Source organism: Stenella coeruleoalba (genome assembly GCF_951394435.1).
Source record: "Stenella coeruleoalba genome assembly, chromosome: 15".
NCBI classification, from domain to species: Eukaryota; Metazoa; Chordata; class Mammalia; order Artiodactyla; family Delphinidae; genus Stenella; species Stenella coeruleoalba.
In genome coordinates this window covers 8,352,317-8,366,889 of record NC_137161.1, presented here as the reverse complement: position 1 = coordinate 8,366,889, position 14,573 = coordinate 8,352,317, and the positions used below count along the sequence as shown (strand labels likewise).

At 43.3% G+C, this 14,573-nt stretch overlaps 1 long non-coding RNA gene across 7 annotated transcripts in view; it reads left to right on the top strand.

Moving 5' to 3' along the window:
* The window catches only part of LOC307198377, a 34,774-nt gene that overhangs the window by 919 nt on the left and 19,282 nt on the right, over window positions 1-14,573 (top strand). For 4 of the 7 annotated variants that reach the window (XR_013831619.1, XR_013831620.1, XR_013831621.1 and 1 more), the window contains exon 2: window positions 388-577. This is a non-coding gene — a long non-coding RNA (uncharacterized lncRNA). Of the gene's footprint in view, window positions 1-387; window positions 578-1,281; window positions 1,772-3,112; window positions 3,208-14,174; window positions 14,267-14,573 lie in introns of all 7 variants that reach the window. The other 3 variants (XR_013831625.1, XR_013831624.1, XR_013831623.1) reach the window with 3 other exon arrangements.

The window sequence follows — 14,573 nt, the reverse complement described above, 5'->3', positions numbered from 1 at the left end:
AAAAAATTAAGGCATTTAGAAGAGCTGATGAGATACAGTTGGAGGTTAAGAACATTTACAAGAATATCGTCCTACTAACCTCTTAGTACAGACCTCCACGGGAGAAAATTTATACTCGGCATTACCTGGTCCTGTGTTTAGTAGTCAATCATACATTCATTTCATCTTCATTCTTCATTCATTCCATCCAGCAAATATTTTGATTGATTGCCTGCTACAGGTTTTAGACCAATTGTGTGTGCTGGAGAGAGAGCAGGAATCAGAATCAATAAAGCCCCTGCCCTCAGGGACAGACAAACAAATAAGCAAAGCATACTGCCTGTCAAATGGGTGTGGTGCTGCCTAGAGGGGACAGGGAACACCAGCAAGTGGCCCTGTTTTCTGCAGGCAGGCAGAGGAGGATCTCCTACGAGGAAAGCCTTTAGAAGAGCCATACATGGGAAGAGCATTCCAGGAAGAGGCCCCAGCAAGGGCAAAGGCTCCGAGCCTCGCTCGGGCTACCCGGCATATCTGAGGAGTGGGAATGAGACCCAAATGGCTGGAGCCAGAGGGCCAAGAGGAGGAGACTGGACGTGAGGTTAGGTTGTTTTCTTCTTTTGTTTTTGTGTTTTGTATTGGGTCTATTTTATGGCTGGGATTTCTCCTTCTACGGGGCGGGGAGGGGGCGGGAAATTTGACATCAGGATGTGTTAGGTATGCCTTAAATGTGAAAGCGCAAAGAGGAGTGACTGGGCTTCATTTTGGGAGGCATAAGTATGTTTCACCAGGTGGGTGGAGAAGCACAGTGTGGAGGGCCCCCTAGAGATTGTTGTTGTTTACTGGGGGAAATGGGAAGCCATGGGAGGGTTGGGAGCCTAAGATGTACGTGACCTAGACTAAAGATCACTCGGACTGCTATTGAGATATTTATAGGGGGCAAGAACGGAATCAGGAAAACAAGTTTGGAGGCTAGTCCAACACTCCAGAGCAGACAAGATTTTTTTCTCCCATTTTCTACTGTTTAACAAACCACCCCAAAATTTGTGGCTTAAAACATCAATAGTTTATTATTTCTCACGGTTCTGTGGGCTGCCTGGGCAGTTCTTTTGCTTCACAAGTATCAGCTGGGTCCTATTTTCCTCCATCTTTGCAGGCCTAGTTTTTTTTTGTTTTTTTTTTTTAATGTTTGCCCATATGTATTTGACCTTGTTGGCTGTGGGGTGTTTTTATGTTTCCATGAATATTTCCAAGCTTTGTTCTGGAATGTGGTTAAAGGACCTGGAAATGGTTTGATTCTTTCAGGTCTCGCTTTTAAGATTTGTTTGGCAGGATCAAAGCAGCGTTCAGCGTCCAAGGCTAATTATTCTCTGCTACTGAGGCAAGACAGTGTTCTGCCCATTGCCCGGGAATTGTGAGGTTGTCCAGCTGGGCTGTGTGAGCTCCAGTGTGGCTTGCTCGAATCCAGGGTGGTTGTCTCTGAAGCCTCGAAGTTTCTTGAGTGTGTGCTGATCCATAGTCAGCTGAAGACCTCACATGGGCCCTTTGCCTGTCTCTGGAGTTCTCTCTCTCCACCCCACTCCTCCCTCTGGTACCCTGCCCTCTGAACTCAGCTGACTCAGTCTCCCCAGCCTCTCAGCTCCATCTCTTCAGCTCAGAGTCCATCTTGCTTCTCCTGGGTTCTCCCTCCCCAAACATATTGACTTTGAGATGCCTTTTAACCATCCCACTAGAGATTCCTTGAAATGTTTTCTGGAAGAATCCCTTCTGACACCCCAGACTTCTCGTGTTCAAGGTGAGTCAAAGACTCAGGTGCACCTCCTACGCAACCTAACATTGCCTATCAAGTGATTGCCTTGGCATTTGGAATCTGACTCTGGACTCAGTCTGGCAGCTGTAACTCCTTAAATTATTTCACGTACTAGGTCTTTGATTTGGTTGACGAGCCTCAAAACTTTAGCTTTGCTTCTTCCCTGATCAGGTAAAGGAAAACAATACATTGGTGATTCTGGTTATCCCTTATTTTAAATATACACGGAAGAGACTTTGCTTTTGACTAATGGGCTGCAGTGCTGTTTGTTAGTAGCAGCTAAAGTCCTGGCATTGGTGAATGACGTAGTCTTAAAAATATTAGTTAGAAAGTAAGGTATTCTTATAATAATATCACTCTCACTCGCCAGCTTCTGTATTAGCCAAGACTCTTGCTGGCAAGTCGTGGAAGTCCACCTCAGATTAGCTTAAGCAAAAGTCCTAGAAGAAATCCCCTTACATAAGTGGAATTTATAGGCTCCTATAGCTCAAAAGCTTAAGAGGTGGGAAGGCAGAGCCTGATTCAAACAGTCTTCAGACCCCTCTCCCTCTCTGTCTCTCTCCCTCTTAGTTCTCAATCTGGTGGGACCAAGTTTTTGTTGGCCTTAAGGTTTTGACCTGAGAGAGAAATAGAGAACACTCTTCCCAATATCTCCGGCAAAAGTCCCGTGGGCAAGGGGATCCCAGTTGGCCAGGCTTGGGTCCCCTGTCGGTCCTTGGTGCAGGGTCAGGAGGAGGTCAGGCCCACAGGGTGATAGGACCGGAGCAGCACTGATCTTCTGGGCCCTAGAATTCTTTGCTGTGGGGGCTGACCTTTGCATCCTAAGACATGTAACCGCACCCTTGGCCTCTACCCACTAGATGCCAGTATTAACCTCCCTCCACCCACCGTGACCAGGAAAATAACTCCAGATATTGCCACATGTCCCCTGCTGGGCAGAATCACCCCTGTTGAGAACCAGTTCTATGGAGCGAGAGTAGTTTTCTACGGGAAGAGATGCCGGCTGGGAAAATAGGCCTGTGACCTATTCCAGTGTGTTTTCTGAGCAGAACAGAAGGAGGTGGACCAATTGTTGGGATCTGTTAATGTACAATGAACCACTGACGGGTACAGTTTAGTGCAGTGCTTTAATTCTTACAAAATAATTTTGTGACAGGGTACATAAAAATTGGGGGATACCTGTGAACGTGTTCGAGATGGTATAAGTGTTATAGCAGGACCAGAAAATTCTCTGGTGTCATGATAAAAACCAGAAACTAAGATTGATATACCAAGGTTAGTTTTTTTTTTTTTTTTTTTTTTTGGGCTGTGCTGTGCAACTTTCAGGATCTTAGTTCCCTGACCAGGGATTGAACCTGGATCCCCACGAGTGGAAGCACGGAGTCCTAACCACTGGACAGCCAGGGAATTCCCGTACCAAGGTCTGTTTTGGCTCAATCTTGTACTAGGTGCATGATCTTTCTTAAATTATTTAATCTCCTTTAATCCTCGACTTTCTTCAATATACAAAATGATTAGTGATGTCAGACAAAACAATAATATATGTGAAAGTCCTGGGTAAATGGCATTCAAATTGGAGGTATTATTTAAACTTTTCAATTAATTGAACATGGACGCTACTTCGGTGACTTCTGAGTTTTTAGAATAGTGCATTCAGGTGTGTTTGGGTTGTTTATTCTGTGACTGTGGAGCATGGTATTCTGTTTCTTATTCTCTCCTTTTCCTTCTCTCCCCTTTTTGGTTAACATAGCGATGTCAGTGTTATAAGAAAGAAGATGGTTATTTTTACTTTCTAGTGTGTTCCAAGAGGCAAAAGAATTGCTCACCTGAGAATTATCAGTCTCTTCTGTTCCTCCTGTTTAAAAAAAAATAATAAGAAAAAAAACATTTCCAGTTCATCTAGCTAACTGGTGGGTGAGAGTCCTAGGAATGATCCTGTCCTCAGGAAGGCAGACATTATGTTCCAACAGCGCATGGTGTATATGTTTTCAGCTTTCTGGCTCTGTTCCACCTTGGTAATAACCCACCCGGTTAATTCAGTGGGATTTAAGCTTCTCGTCTTTGTCTGAACAAATCAGAGATTGCCAGAAAACGTTTGAACAAATCGTGGGACCCAGTCATATTCAAGCATAGAATATATCCCAGAAACAAACAAATGACCTAATCCCATGTCAGATGCAGGGGCTAAATGATTCGTCTCCTAAAAGAGTCTTATAGTCAGTGTTTACTTCCCAAGTGAAAGAGAAAATTTGCGTCTTGATCTAAACCAGTTGTAGGAACATTCTCAGAGTGTCACCTTTTGGAGCAAACGTTGTTTGACTTTTGGATTAGATTCGTGATTTTTTACGCAAGACTGTCTTTAGAGTTTTGGGTTAAGAATGCTGTGTTTTCCTTTTCTGTTTGTAGAGACAGGCTTTCCTGGGTGACATCTCTTGTTGTTATCACTATTAGTGGATCGTTTTTCATATTCTTGTTTCAAATCTAACAATTGCTGAAATGAACACATACATTTCTCAACTAGTGAAATATCTCCTAAAAGGTGCTTTCTTCTCAGCAGGAGGCTTTGGTAACTTCCGGAGAAATTCAGCATTCTTTAAGTCAGAGACGACACTAATAATCACGATTTACATGTGAACATATAAACTACAGGAAATCAGAGAGGGAGAAGAAAATTTTATTATGTGCTTGGCTAGGAGTCTTTGAATGTTTACAGTCTGGGAACGGATACTGCGCAAGTCTTTCTGGGATTGACATATATACACTAATATGTATAAAGTGGATAACTAATAAGAACCTGCTGTATAAAAAAATTAATTAAAAAAAAAAGTCTTTTCTGTTGTTAGGGAGGGCCCACGTTCCCACCCCACAGCCCCAATCCTCAGCCTTGGCTTTGGAGTCAAAACAGCACTCTTCTTACACTTGATAGTGTTAGGGGAGATGTTTTTTTTTCCCCTTGGCATATTTCTACAGCTGGAAACTAGGGAAGCAAGGAGGCTGATTAATCGCTTTCTAGCTAAGCACATTAATACTATCCTCTTGGCATCTTCCGACAGTTTGTTTTATTTTGTCGTAAGGACCTATTTCCTTTCTAATGAAATTTTGGTGCGACCTTCTTGTGTGAATGCTTCTTTCTGGGCCCTTTGGGGTTTCCTTTACCAGTATTGGTATTTCCACCAGAGAGCTAATATCTGTGGACTGCTGCAGGCACTTGAATCGTGTGTGAGTTAGAGATGAGAGCTATGCAAGCGTGTGGGGTGGGGGAAAGGAGGAGTCAACCTCTGCTCTTCCGAATATGTCCTCAAATACACGTAGCTCTCCGTTCATGGTATATGATGACTTGGTCATTCCAGCTGCTGTTAAGTTTTTTTTAAATTTTTATTTATTTATTTTATTTTTGGCTGTGTTGGGTCTTCGTTTCTGTGCGAGGGCTTTCTCTAGTTGTGGTGAGCGGGGGCCACTCTTCATTGCGGTGCGTGGGCCTCTCACTGTCATGGCCTCTCTTGTTGCGGAGCACAAGCTCCAGACGCACAGGCTCAGTAGTTGTGGCTCACGGGCCTAGTTGCTCCGTGGCATGTGGGACCTTCCCAGACCAGGGCTCGAACCCGTGTCCCCTGCATTGGCAGGGAGATTCTCAACCACTGCGCCACCAGGGAAGCCCTGCTGTTAAGTTTTGAAGGGCCAGTCAACAGAAATAATAATCAAATCATTCTTCTTCCTCAAGGGTGTCTGAGAACTCTGGCCAGAACCTAGTTTTTAAAAACATAACATATTAGTGATTAGGACAGAATTCTTTCCCAGGGCTCTTCTAGATAATGCCTCCCTAAATGATGGCTCAGATGTATGAGTCAGTCTCAGGAGCTGACCATTAAGCCACTGGCCAAGCTTCTATTTTTAAGAATCGCTAGGAAAAACTGGAAGCAATTTTAGAAAATAAAGGAAATACTCTTTGTCTTTTCTTTTTTTTTTTCCTTGTGGGGAATGAGAAGAGACAGAGTCTTTGATTCATGTACAGCCAAGATCTAGGAATAAAACAAATACAGTAGAATCCTTTCCTAAGTGGTAGGCACAGTTCTAATTCCCGCAATTTAGAGATCTGTTGTACATCAGGGTTTTAGTGTATGGGGCTTGTTGTCAACCACACCGTATGATCTGCGATATACCTAGGGTTCCCTGAATATGAAAGCAAAACTTTGCAATAATTTATTTTATTGGATTTGAACCCACTAAACACAGCTCTTGAGTTGTGTACACAGTCTCATTGTTCTAATAGTAAACATTGTGTCCATTGTCAAGTTTAATTAAAATGCAGTGAACCTGTGGCAACTGTGGACAATGGAATCCATGAACTGATAAATAGCTCTGAGATTGTACACACCTGACGTTTTAAGGGCTTTCTGATGATCAAAGTTCAAGCACATTTAATAGTTTCAGCAGTTGCACTGCTTCGATTTGTGTTTATTTTCATTTCCCCTGGGCAGAACTCTCTAATCTGGGCTTAACTTTTCATACCATACTTTTGAGAGAGGCTTAAATTACCCTATTCTCGTAATAGCAATACTCTTAATATGGAAGACTTTAAAAATGTCTCTGCCCACTTGAAACAGAATTTCCACTACTGTGCATTTATTCTGTAGATACAGGAAACCCAATTATTGCTTGGAATCGAACTAGGCCTTGAGGAATGTGAAACTCTCGTTTTCTCCTCCGCCCCCTACCCATCATCAGACATGGGTTTTATTTTATCAGAATTAAATAAAAATGGATGATGTGAGTGCAAATAGCTACAGGGAAGGGAAAATCTATTTCTAAGATCTTTACTACTTGTGCCTAAATAAGATTGTTCTCTGATTATTTGCTGGCTGTTTATAAGAGAAAATCATTATTCCTGGCTCCTAAGTCTGGAAGTCATTCATACAAGGAGGCACAAAATATTTCAACCGTTTTTATTCCCTCAGTTTTCCTGTGAGTATTCATTCAATATTTTGGCTGATAATACAGTGAAAGAACAGGCTCTAGGCAGTTTTTCTAGAAACCAAGATTTATCTACTTCTTTGGATAATCAAATATTCCTTGCTCAGAATGTCCTTCCAAGAACAACCTTTATGAAATACTGCTAGAGCCCTCACCTCCCATCTCTCTCCGTTTTCTTGCCCTGCTTTACTTTTTCTTCAAAGCATTCATCAATACAGGTTATTTATTAACACCCGTATTTATCTGCTAGCTTATAAACCTCTAGAACAGCGCCACCCAACAGAAATCCAGTGCAAGCCACATAGGACATTAAAAACGTTCTAGGAAACACATTCTAAAGGTGAAAAGAAATAGGTGAAATTAATTATAATAGTGTTACCGACCCAGGCCCTTAGACTCTTTAATCAATAGAAATTGATAAGAGGCCAGATGAGAGTTCCAGGCAAACCTTTATTGGGGCTCGGGCTACAGCACGAGGGAGTGAGAACAAGAAACAGGTGCCTCTGCACTCTCCCTGAGAGGAGCTGCTTAAGTCCTTAAATGGGGTAATGACGGAGGGGGGGCGGGTCTGTGGGGTGGGTAGGTGGCTAGCTTAGGTGGTCTGCCCACCCCCTCAGTGGTGCTGCATGCAGGGATCACACACGATCCCCTGTTTTTGCTCCCAGCACCGCAGAAATGGCAGTTGGTTTGTGGCCTTTTTGTATCCTGTTGTTCATAATTGCCCCAAATGCCCATTCTTGCAGTTATTTTAGTCCCTTATAGTTTCTTTGTATTCTGTTGCCCAGAGAGATGTTAGCCCAAGTGCAAGCCCTCTGGTAGAGGGTCCCAGGTCCCAGCCTATCTCAACAGTATGTTTTATTAAACTTAATACATCCATAATATTATCAGTTCAGCATCAAATCAGTGTAAAATGATTGCTAATGTGATTTCATTTTCATTTTTTGGACTAAGTCTTCAGAATCTGGTGTCTATTTTATACTCCCAGCACCTCTTAATCCCAACTGGCCACCTTTCAAGGGCCACATGTGACTTGTTGCTGCCATGTTGGACAGCATGGCTCTAGGATGTAATCTCCACATGGTTAGTGGCTTTGCTTTGTTCACTAGAGAAAATAAATACTAAGCACGTCCTAAGTGCATAGTAAATAGTCAGTGAAATAGCAAATGAATATTAAAATTATAATGACCACACTGTTTAGCCAAAGGTCTGTGTATTACATGTCATCTAGCATGCTGCAATGCCTCTAGTTTTCTCTTCTTCCTAACATTTCCCTCTTGCCTACTACTCTAAGAATATCAAAATGTAAGAAAGTCACTGTGATCATTTATTCTGCCATTGACCTACTTTTGCTGGGAAAAGCCAAAGGCTATATCCTGTGGTGACTCTTCTGCCCTCCCACCCCTCAGAACGGACCCATTCGAGTCTTGTTTCTGCTGTTGCCCCTCCTCTTAGTTCTGTGCTCCCTCCCTTTGATCAGTTCTCAAGCTCCCTAATCAGCAGTGGCTCATACCATTTTTTTAAAACATCATATATCCCTTAATATCTGGGCAACACCTCCTTCCCTTCTCTTCCTCCTGTCAAGTACAGTAAATAAAGAATGCATTTGGCACCTTCCTTGTGCCAGATACCATGGAAGTAGGCACTGCACATACACCTCAGGGCAGTGTAGACACTGGCCCTGCTTTTGAAGCACTTTCAGTCCAGTGGCTGAGAAAGACAAACAGTCATTACAGTGACGACACAGGAGAGTGTCATGGCAAAGGCACAGGCTCTGGGAAAAACAGGGTTCAAACCTTGGCACTGCCACTTACTAAGTATATGGGCTTGAGCTGATCACAGTATATCTCTATGCCTTAGTTTTCTCATCTGTAAAATGGAGCTAATAAAAGTATGTACCACATAGTGTTGTTGTAAGGATTAAATTATAGGCAGGTCGGGTGGGGTGGGGAGAAAAAAAATTATCTGCAGGCATACCTTGTTTTTTTTACACGCAATTTGCTTTATTGTGCTTCACAGATACTGCGTTTTTTACAAATTGAAGGTTTGGGGCAACCCTGTGTCGCGCAAGTCTGTTGTTGCCATTTTTCTAACGGCATCGGCTCACTTCATGTCTCTGTGTCACGTTTTGGTAGTCCTTGCGCTATTTTTTTTTAATATAAATTTATTTTTATTTTTGGTAGCATTGGGTCTTCATTGCTGCGCACGGGTTTTCTCTAGTTTCGGCGAGCGGGGGCTTCTCATTGCGGTGGCTTCTGTTGTGGAGCACGGGCTCTAGGCGCGCGGGCTTCAGTAGCTGTGGCTCGCGGACTCCAGAGTGCAGGCTCAGTAGCTGTGGCGCATGGGCTTAGCTGCTCCACGGCATGTGAGATCTTCCCGGACCAGGTCTTGAACCCGTGTCCCCTACATTGGCAGGCAGATTCTTAACCACTGTGCCACCAGGGAAGCCTTCCTTGCACTATTTCAAACTTTTTTATTATTATACTTGTTACAGTGATCTGTGACCAGTGATCTTTGACGTTACTACTACGACTTGTTGAAGGCTCAGATGATGATTGGCATTTTTTTTAAGCAATGAAGTATTTTATTTTTTACGTATTTTTAAATTAGGGTATACGCATTGTTTTTTTAGACATAATGCTATTGCACGCTTAACAGTGTAAGCATAACTTTTACACGCACTGGGAAAACAAAAAATTCACATGACTCACTTATTGCCATATTTGTTTTATTCCAGCGATCTGGAACTGAATTGGCAATATTTCCAAGGTGCCTGTGTATATCACCATTATACTCTTGTAAAGAGATGACCTTGGATCATTGCCAACTGTGGTTAAGAGACATGCATAGCTAATGTATACACACTTACTAGAAGAGTGTCTGGCATTAACATATTTCTAAATGTTAGATATTTTTATTATTATCCATGTTGGAAGAAGATGGCCCTTTGGGAGAATTCAGGGGGCACAGCAGCCCAGATAGTGAAGGGTCAGGTGACATTTCCTGGAGGAAACCCCATCACCAGTGAAGCCTGATGAGGAGTTTAAGGGGGAGGAACAACATTTATAAAGACCTGGAAGCAAGAGCTCTTACGGCAGTTTGAGGAACTGAAAAAAGTTAAAACTGCCTAAAACGCAAGCCCAAAGGCCTCTGGGGACCAGGTAGAACATATGAAACTGTTGATATTCGACACTTTTCAAACTATAAAAATGGAGGTTATTTATGGTTTAGCCTTAGTATGGCTAATGTGAGCTGTGTAAAAAAACCAAACCAAAACAAAACAAAACAAGAGCGAGCTCCTTAATACACCGTGTGTCATGGGACATTGGGTCTCACTGGGACACTGGGTCTCACCAGGACACCTGCTGCCCTTCGGCTGGGAGGGCTTGTGGGGAAGAGAAGACCTGGGCCCAGGTGGCCTGAGTGCATGGCCGGCTGCAGGTGCCCTGTGGGACTGAATATACTCAGCTGTGCCCATTTTAAAAGTCCAAAGGGTGAATTTTATAGGTTTTTTTATTTTTAAAATGTTAGCCCAGATTTTGGGGAGTGGGGCACAGGAGGGACCAAAGCGTTTGTCAGCCAGACATGGCTGCTTAACTACTAGTTGGTAATCTGCAGCCTGAGTTTAGACCTGGGGGCTGGGGGGTGGGGGCAGGAATGAGGCTGGACTTACGAGTGCAAGATATTTTTTTTTAGGAGTGAAATACTGAATATATTCCCCACTTTCTCTGGCCCTGCCTGCTGCCATCACTGTTCAAAGTCATTTCCTTCTGAAGCCCTCCAGTATCTTCCCACCACACTTAGAATCACATTCAGACTCTACACCCCAGTTTATAACTCCACCGGATCTGCCCCGGCCACTCCCAACCCTGCATGGTGTTCCTACTACACTCAATTTTTTTATTCCTGAAACCCACCAAGCTCATTTTGCCCTCGGGGCTTTTGCACCAGCTATTCTGTCTGCTTGAAATACTTGTCTTTCAGATAGTCCTAAGCCTGGCTCTTTCATTCAGGGGTTGGCTCAAGTGTCACATCCTCAGAGAGGCTGTGTTGGAGGTCTCCAAAACCACTTCTGGATTTAAGGATTTGCTAAGAGGACTCCAGGAAGCAGCATGGCCATGATTTTTACAGAGAAAGGACACAAAGGAAAATGGGCAGTCAGCGAATATCCAGTGGATGGATGGATGGATGGAGGATTTTACCTGTCCTGTTGCTCAAGGGCAATGCTTGCTTCCCCATCTGTACTGTCCTAAGACTTCTCTTTCAGGCCCTTCCCTTTGGCCTGTAGATACCAACATGTGTACCCGACGTGTGCCCAGCTGAGAGGCTGATTTCATGAGTGAGAACAGTTGGATTTTATCCCGTCCCTGACCAGACTTCAACTTTGCAGACTGCAGTGTTTTCGGTTTATCTCATAGCTGTGTCCTAGCATCCCCCTGCCCCTCAGCCTCCCTCTCCTCCCTCATCCCTTTGATCAATGGCATTATCCTTCTCTGGCTGAACTGTTTACACACACACACACACACACACACACACACACACACACACACTTTATAAGCACTGAAGCAGTGAAAAAGCAGAACTCTGACCCATACTCTATATTTCATGGGAAACCTTTCCAAAGAGATTCAGCTGAAAGAGTTTCTAAGAAACTCCTTCCTCCCTCCCTTCCTTCCCTCCTTCCCTCCTTCCCTTTATCCACTTTTTTTTTTCACTCTTTCATAAAACTCTGAGCCAGGCACTTTGTCAGGCATGGGAGACAGGTGTGAACAAGACAAACACCTGTGGTTTTTATCCTTAAAATCTGGCTTTTAGATGCTGCAGGCATGGACACTAGTAGGTAAGGAAACAGCAAGCAGCAATCATTTTGTAAAAGGTCCCAGAGGTGAGGAAGCCGCTGAGGTTATAACTGTTGGCTGCCCTACTCTGCACTGAAAGTAAGGCCACGGGTGCCAGGACTGGCCGTGTGAGGAAGTAAAAAAAAACACCACCTCTTTGCATCTAAGAAACTTAAAGGAGCACCGCTGTGTCCAGCCCTGCTCGTTCAGCCTGTGTCTGGAGCTCAGTTTCTCCACCTGAGGATGGCGCTCTCCCAGGCTGTGTGGCTATGGGGTGTGTTTTCTACTTTTTTGAGTGGTTGCCCTAGAATTTGCAGTATACACTTACGTACATGTGCATTTACTCACATTTATAATTGATCCAAGTCCACTGTACCACTTCACAGGTAACACCAGTACCTTCAAAAACAATCCTTATTCGTCCACCATCCCTTGCATCATCGCTGTCATTCTCTTCACTTAGGCATAAGCATACACACACACACACACACACACACACGTGCGCGCGCACGCGCAGGCATACATAACTGAATACATTGTTGCTATTATTATTTTGAACAAGCTGCATCTGTTAGATCAGTAAAGAATAAGGAAAATAAAGGTTTTTATTCCACCTTCACTTTTTCCTTCTCTGTTGCTCTTCTTTATGTAGATCCGAGTTTCTGATTTTTTTTCCTTCTCTCTAAAGAACTTCTTTTAGTATGTCTTAGAAGGCTGGTCTGCTGGCAGCAGATCTTCTCAGTTTTTCTTGGTCTCAGAACATCTTCATTTCTCCTTCACTTTTGAAGGATAATTTGCCTGGAACAGAATTCTCAGTCGGTCAGTTTTTTTCTCTCTCAATGCTTTAAGTATTTCCCTCCACTCCTTTTGTGTGTTGGTTTCTGGCAAGTCAGGTGTCATTATCTTTGCCCATCAGTAAGGCAGTTTCCCTTTCCTTCATGAGTTTTTCCTTTATTTTTGATTTTCTGCCATTTAAATATGATATGCCTAGATGTAGTTATACGATATGAAGAAATAAGATATAGCCTAGACCTAGGCATTTATCCTGCCTGGTGTCTCTGAGCTTCCTGGATCTGTGGTTTAGTGTCTGACATTCATTTAAGGGAAATTCCCAGTTACTAGTGCTTCAAATATTCTGTTGCTTGCTTTCTTCTCCTTCTGGTATTCCCCTTATACATATGTTATACCTTTTGTGGTTCTCCCACAGCCCTTGGAAATTCCATTCTGTTTTTTCTTTTTTCAGTCTTCATCGTCTATGCGTCTTGGCTTATGAGGATTCTATTGATACATTGTCAAGCTCAAAGATGCTTTCCTCAGCTGTGTCCAGTCTACTAGTAAACCAATTAAAGACAATATTTCTGTTACAGTGCTTTTTATCTGTAGCATTTCCTTTTCATTCTTTCTTAGAATTTCTCTGACTCTCTGCTTACATTGCCCATCTGCTTCTACATGCTGTCTACCCAGTAGAGTCCTTAGCATCTTAATCATAGTTGTTTTAAATTCCCAGTCTGAGAATTCCAATATCGTTGCCACATCTGAGTCTGGTTCTGATGCTTGCTCTCTCTCCAAACTGTTTTTTGCTCTTTGGTATGCCTTATAATTTTTTGCTGATAGCCTGACATGATGTACCCAGTAACAGGAACTGCTATAGGTTTTTAGTAAGGTGGTGATGAGGTGGGAGGGGAGGGGAAGCGTTTCGTAGTCCTGTGTTTAGCTCTCAGTCTTTTAGCGAGACTGTGCCTCTGGACTGTGAACCCCCCCGATGCTTCTCAGTTCGTCTTCCTCACCCCCTAAGGTGGGACAGGTGGCTAGAGTGGGCTGAAGCCGGGTATTTCCCTTCCTCCACGTGGAGAGCTATAGGGGCCTGGAGTTAGGTATTTTCCTTCTCCTAAATCAGTTAAGTTCTTATAAAATCCCAGCAGGTGAAGTCCTGGTTAAGTAGTTTCTCCTGAGGGCAGACCTTGTTAAGAGGTACAGAGTGGTCTGGCCTATTTCAGAATGCTTCCTTTTCCCCTCCCCTGCTGGAAGAATGAGGGGACTTTTCTCTGATATTCACTGTGAGTACCTGGTCCAGTAAAACAGTGTGGGGAACCCCCCCATGACTGGGTACCCCTGGAGTTTTTGACTCTCAGATCTGTCCACAGCAGCCTCCAGCAATTCATCAATTTCAGCACCAGTTTCCCTATGCTGGCACTGGCTCCCGCCAAGGTTGATGGTCCAATAAGTGGTGATTTTCTGTATTCAACTGTCTGTCTCCCCGATTTGGGGGCAGTGGTTTGCCCTGTGACCTCATTTCTTTTACTGATCTAAGAACAGCTGTTAATTGTTTTCAGTTTGTTCAGCTTTTTGCCTGTTTCTATGATGGAGAGGTGACTTCTAAGCTTCTTACATGATGGACTAGAAACCGGAAGTCTGCCCACCAGTTTTAAGAACCAAAGAAGTGACGAATTGAGAATGTCAAGAATTTTTTTTTCGGGGCGGGGGGGATTTATTGGGTTAGAAATGGAAATTTTAGGCTTCTGTTGGAAGTTTCAAAGGTGCCTGAAAGAGAAAGTTTTGACCGATATTCTGGCCACGTGCAGGAAATGGTGATATTGCAAAGCACATGAGTCCGGGGACCAGCGAAAGGGGAGCTTGAAATCTGCTTCTCTCAACACCCTGTTGTGTGCCCCAGGTCAGTCACTTCCCTTTTCTGAGATTCCTTATCTAAAACTGGGTGTTGGGACATTTACCGGAAGCTTTTGAAGGGATTAGAGGTAATTTGTATAAAGTACATAGTAGAAGGTATATTTCCCGTTGTTTTGTACATAATAGAATAGAAACATTATAGATCATTATAGACATAAAGTTTTTTCTTCCTTTTACTATGGAAAAAAAAAACCTGAATGTTCACTTAGCTCTCCAAGGACACAGGAAGAGATTCAAGGTTAACACAGTGCAAACCAAACTAGAGAATGGTATGTGGAAAAGCGAATTTGAGC